The sequence below is a fragment of the Bos grunniens genome, chromosome 11 (assembly GCF_055505025.1).
Source record: "Bos grunniens cultivar Pamir isolate PY7600 chromosome 11, Bosgru_T2T1.0, whole genome shotgun sequence".
In the NCBI taxonomy this organism is placed as follows: domain Eukaryota; kingdom Metazoa; phylum Chordata; class Mammalia; order Artiodactyla; family Bovidae; genus Bos; species Bos grunniens.
Genome location: NC_141175.1, coordinates 50,865,551 through 50,869,866, shown reverse-complemented (window position 1 = coordinate 50,869,866; position 4,316 = coordinate 50,865,551). Strand labels below are relative to the sequence as shown.

The window sequence follows — 4,316 nt, the reverse complement described above, 5'->3', positions numbered from 1 at the left end:
GATACTGGGAGGGATTGGGGGCAGGAGGAGAAGGGGAAGACAGAGGATGAGATGGCTGGATGGCATCACTGACTCAATGGACGTGAGTTTGAGTGAACTCCGGGAGTTGGTGATGGACAGGGAGGCCTGGCGTGCTGCAATTCATGGGGTCTCAAAGAGTCATTCACGACTAAGTGACTGAACTGAACTGATGTCTTCTTAGAATAAATGTCTGTTTAGTTCTTTTGCCCACTTTTTGATTGGGTTGTTCATTTTTCTGGTATGGAGCTACATGAGCTACTTGTATATTTTGGAGATTAACTCTTTGTCAGTTGTTTCATTGGCTATTATTTTCTTCTATTCTAAAGGCTACCTTTTCACCTTGCTTATAGTTTCCTTAATTGTGCAAAAGCTTTTAAGTTTAAAAATATGATATACTTTATGAATTTGCATATCATCCTTGCACAAGGGGCATGCTAAACTTCTCTGTATTGTTCCAGTTTTTCAGTATATGTGCTGCTGAAGTGAGCACTATATCTCTGCTTTTAAATATGTTGTCTAGGTTTGCCGTAGCTTTTCTTCTAAGGAGCAAGCATCTTTTAATTTCATGGCTGTAGTATCTTTTCAAAATGATTTTTGAGCCCAGGAAAATAAAAAGCCTATCCTGTTTATATTGTTTCCCCATCTATTTGCCATGAAATGATGGGACTTGATGCCATGATCTTAGTTATTAAATGCTGAGTTTTAAACCAGATTTTTCCCTATACTTTTTCATCTTCATCAAGAAGCTCTTTGGGTCCTCTTTGCTTTCTGCTGATAAGGGTGGTGTCATCTGCATATCTGAGATTATTGATATTTTTCCTGACAATCTTGATTCCAGCTTGTGCTTCACCTAGTCTAGCATTTCTCATGATGTACTCTGCATATAAGCTAAATAAGCAGGGTGACACTATACAGCCTTGACGTAGTCTTTTCCCAAATTTGAACCAATCTGTTGTTCCATGTCTGGTTCTGACTGTTGCTTTTTGACCTGCATACAAGTTTCTTAGGAGGCAGATAAACTGGTATGATTTTCCATCTCTTTAAGGATTTTTCACAGTTTGTTGTGATCCACATAGTCAAAGGCTATATAGCATAGTCAGTGAAGCAGAAGTAGATGTTTTTCTGGAATTTCCTTCTTTTTCTATGAGCCCACTGACGTTGGCAATGTGATCACTGGCCCCTCTGCCTTTTCTAATCCTACTTGTACATATGGAACTTCTCAGTTCACATATTTTTGAAGTCTAAGTTTAAGAATTTTGAGCATTACCTTGCTAGAATGTGGAATGAATGCAATTGTGTAGTAGTTTGAACATTCTTTGGCATTGCCCTTCTTTGGGATTGTAATGAAAACTGACATTTTCCAATTCTGTGGCCACTGCTGAGTTCTCCCAATTTGTTGGCATATTGAGTTCAGCACTTTAACAGCAACAACTTTCAGGATTTGACACAGCTCAGCAGGAATTCCATCACCTCCACTAACTTTGTTCATAGTAATGCTTCCTAAGGCCCTCTTGACTTCACTTTCCAGGATGTCTGGCTCTAGATGAGTGACCACACCATTGTGGTTATCTGGGTCATTAACCTTTTTTGGTGTAGTTCTATGTATTCTTGCCACCTCTTCTTAATATCTTGTGCTTTTGTTAGGTCCTCCCCTTCTTGAATTTCTTTTTCTTGGGGATGGTTTTGTTCACCACCTCCTGTACAATGTTACGGACCTCTGTCCACAGTTCTTCAGGTACTCTGTCCATCAGACCTAATCCTTTGAATCTGTTTGTCACTTGTACTGTATAATCATAAGGGATTTTATTTAGGTCATACCTGAATGGCCCAGTGGTTTTTCTTACTTTCTTCTATGTAAGCCTGAATTTTGCAATAGGGAGCTCATTATCTGAATGACAGTCATCACCCAGTCTTGTCTTTGCTGTCTATTATATAGCTTCTCCATCTTCAGCTGCAAATAACATAATTAATCTGATTTCGATACTGACCATCTGATGATGTTCATGTGCAGAGTCATCTCTTGTGTTGTTGGAAGAGGGTGTTTGCTATGACCAGTGTATTCTCTTAGCAAAACTCTGTTAGCCTTTGCCTTGCTTCATTGTGTACTGTAAGACCAAACTTGCCTGTTACTCCAGGTATCTCTTGACTTTCTACTTTTGCTTTCTAGTCCCCTATGATGAAAGGACTTTTTTTTTGGTGTTAGTTCTAGGAGGTCTTATAAGTCTTCATAGAACCATCCCACTTCAGCTTCTTTGGCATTAATTGCTGGGGCATAGATTTGGATTACTGTGATGTTGAATGGTTTGCCTTGGCAATGAACCAAGGTCATTCTGCCATTTTTGAGATTGCACCCAAGTACTGCATTTCAGACTCTTTTGTTGACTATGAGGGCTATTCCATTTCTTGTAAGGGATTGTTGCCCACAGTATGATATATAATGGTCATCCAAATTTAATTTGCCCATTCCTGTCCATTTTATTTCAAGAATTCCTAAAATGTCAATGTTTAATCTTACTCTCTCCTGTTTGACAACTTCCATGTTATTACCTTGATTCATGGTCCTAATATTCAAGGTTCCTATGCAATATTGTTCTTTACAGCATTGGACTTTGCTTTCACCACCAGACACATCCACAACTGGTAGTGTTTCTGCTTGGGCTCCGCCTCTTTATTCTTTCTGGAGCTGTTTTTTCAGATCCTCCCCAGTAGTGTATTGGACACCTGTAGTCCTGAGGATTCATCTTTCAGTGTCATATCTTTTTGCCTTTTCATACTGTTCATGGGGGAGCAGAGACATTACTTTGCCAACAAAGGTCCGTCTAGTCAAGGTTATGGTTTTTCCAGTACTCATTTATGGATGTGAGAGTTGGACTGTGAAGAAAGCTGAGTGCCAAAGAATTGATGCTTTTGAACTGTGGTGTTGGAGAAGACTCTGGAGAGTCCCTTGGACTGCAAGGAGATCCAACCAGTCCATTCTAAAAGAGATCATTCCTGGGTGTTCTTTCAAAGCACTGATGCTAAAGCTAAAACTCCAGTACTTTGGCCACCTCATGTGAAGAGTTGACTTATTGGAAAAGAGTCTGATGCTGGGAGGGATTGGGGGCAGGAGTTGAAGGGGATGACAGAGGATGAGATGGCAGGATGGCATCACCAACTTGATGGACATGAGTTTGAGTAAACTCCGGGAGTTGGTGATGAACAGAGAGGCCTGGCATGCTGCAGTTCATGGGGTTGCAAAGAGTCGGACACGACTGAGCAACTGAACTGAACTGAGCTGATGGAGTTCTCAAGGTAATAATGCTGAAGCAGTTTGTCATTCCCTTCTCCAATGAACCACATTTTGTCAGAATTCTCCACCATGACTCATCCGTTTTGGGTAGCCCTACATGGTATGGGTCATAGTTTCATTGAGTTACAGAAGGTTGTGATTATTGTGATCATTTTGGTTAGTTTTCTGTGATTGTGGTTTTCATTCTGTCTGCCCTCTGATGGATAGGACTAAGAGGCTTGTGCAAGCTTTCTAATGAGAGGGACTTCTGTGGGGAAAGCTGGGTCTTTCTTTGGTGGGCAGGGCCAAGTTCAATAAATCTGTAATCCAATTTTCTGCTAATGGAAAGGGCTATGCTCACTCCCTGTAGTTTGTTCTGAGGCAGCCCAGTCCTAGAATCTGTAGTCTCTATGGTAAGTCTATCATCTCTATGATAGGCCTAACGGCAACTTCCTCCAAGACAACCTATGCCAACACACTGCACATCCCAGGACCACTTCTGCCAGTGACTCTGACCCTTCTTTTCCTACGTAAAAGTGCTTTCCACTACATTTTAGGAAATCACAAGGATCATCCTCAATTTCCATGTCCATTTGTTGAGAATGCCCTATGGAGTTTTCTACATACCTTAGTTGAGTATATGCATACATAGAAATCTCCATATGACATTCTCAATGAACAGTAGAAATGTTTCACCCTGGCTTAGTAACAGTAGTGAGCCATTATTATTGATGTTGATTAGTCTCTAAGTCTGTGTCCAACTGTTTTGTGACCCCATGGACTGTAGCCCAGCCTGCCAGTTTCTTCTGTCCATGGGATGTCCCAGATGAGAATACTGGAATGGGTTGCCATTTCTAGGTGGTCTTTCTTACCAGGGATCACCTAGAAATGGCAACCCATTCCAGTCTCCTGCATTGGCAAGCTGATTCTTTACCACTGAGCCATCTGGAAAGCCCCAGGAAACCATAACACCTAAATCTAAAGGAGAACGAGAGAGAGTGGTCATCAAATAGGGAAGATTAGCTGG

General features: G+C 41.1%; 1 non-coding gene across 1 annotated transcript; it reads right to left on the bottom strand.

Annotated features, from left to right (window-relative positions):
- Window positions 1–402: 402 nt before the first annotated feature.
- Window positions 403–511, bottom strand: LOC147363081 (U6 spliceosomal RNA). Its single transcript, XR_015137535.1, has one exon. It is a non-coding gene; the product is annotated as a U6 spliceosomal RNA (small nuclear RNA).
- Window positions 512–4,316: the final 3,805 nt, after the last annotated feature.